The sequence below is a fragment of the Octopus bimaculoides genome, chromosome 10, assembly GCF_001194135.2.
Source record: "Octopus bimaculoides isolate UCB-OBI-ISO-001 chromosome 10, ASM119413v2, whole genome shotgun sequence".
Lineage (NCBI taxonomy): Eukaryota > Metazoa > Mollusca > Cephalopoda > Octopoda > Octopodidae > Octopus > Octopus bimaculoides.
In genome coordinates this window covers 14,716,188-14,716,597 of record NC_068990.1, presented here as the reverse complement: position 1 = coordinate 14,716,597, position 410 = coordinate 14,716,188, and the positions used below count along the sequence as shown (strand labels likewise).

The 410-nt window shown below is 32.0% G+C and overlaps 1 protein-coding gene across 1 annotated transcript in view; it reads right to left on the bottom strand.

Moving 5' to 3' along the window:
• The window catches only part of LOC106875011 (mutS protein homolog 4), a 69,252-nt gene that overhangs the window by 50,140 nt on the left and 18,702 nt on the right, over positions 1-410 (bottom strand). The window lies entirely within an intron of this gene.

The following is a 410-nucleotide window of genomic DNA, read 5'->3' as shown; positions in this document are numbered from 1 at the left end:
GCATTTACAGTAAAAAAAAAAAAGATTGTTAATATTTTCAGAGGGAAAAGTGAGTGATTTAAGGGTGATTTGGCTGTTGCTTCTAACACATCCAAAGACAACCTTCCTCATTTCTTTCTCACTCTCACATGTATTGATGTTTTCAATATTTTTTCCCCCCATAAATACATTTATATGCTATAAAAAAGAAAATTTGAGAAATTATAATTCTTTTGCAATCCTGCCCCTGATTGCTTCTGAAATTAAAATATTGGAGAACCTGAGAAGGTCATTGCTGGCATTTATCCACAGTGATTTTAAGAAGTTATGTACACAATAATTCATATTAATAGCATACTTTTCTGTTAGAAAATGTTTTTTCTTATACACACACACACACACACACACACACACACACACACACACACACA